Here is a 670-nt window from a genome sequence, read left to right on the forward strand (position 1 = left end):
TGTATCCACAGTCTTGTTCTTTCAGTCACTACCCAAAGCTCGTGACCATAGATGAGGGTAGGAACGTAGACCGACCGGTAAACCAATAGGTTTGTCTTCTGGCTCAGCTCCCGTTTCACCACAACAGACCGGTACAACGCCCGCATCACTGGAGACACAGCACCAATCCGCCTGTCGATCTCCCCCTCCATTCTTCCCTCATTCGTAAACAAGACCCCGAGATACTTAAACTCCTTCACTTTCGGCAGGACCTCCTCCCCGACACGGAGAAGGCACCCGTCAAAGAAGGCCGCAAATATACCAGAAGCGGAGGGAGAAGATGATCCGACAGATTTGGAATCTTTGTACTGTCCGTGAAGACGAGGAGTAGGAAAAAAATACATAAGCAAATCTTTCTAAAAAGTCTTTGAATAAGTGCAAGTATTTAAACAGATTATTCTTGAAGACGTATGATTTACTGAAAGATAATCAGGTAATGGGCTGCTACAACAGACCATGTAGGTTTACAAGTAATTCATAGTTGATTTACAGAAAATAATCAATAATCAAAAGTGTGTAATGAATTAAGTCGATGATCATGTGTTTAATGAAATGTTTTGGTAATGTAATCACCTCATGTATGTGTGCAGTGAAGTAATTTTAATGATTATGTGTTTAATGAAATGTTTTG

The sequence above is a fragment of the Austrofundulus limnaeus genome, unplaced genomic scaffold (assembly GCF_001266775.1).
Source record: "Austrofundulus limnaeus strain Quisiro unplaced genomic scaffold, Austrofundulus_limnaeus-1.0 Scaffold1261, whole genome shotgun sequence".
NCBI classification, from domain to species: domain Eukaryota; kingdom Metazoa; phylum Chordata; class Actinopteri; order Cyprinodontiformes; family Rivulidae; genus Austrofundulus; species Austrofundulus limnaeus.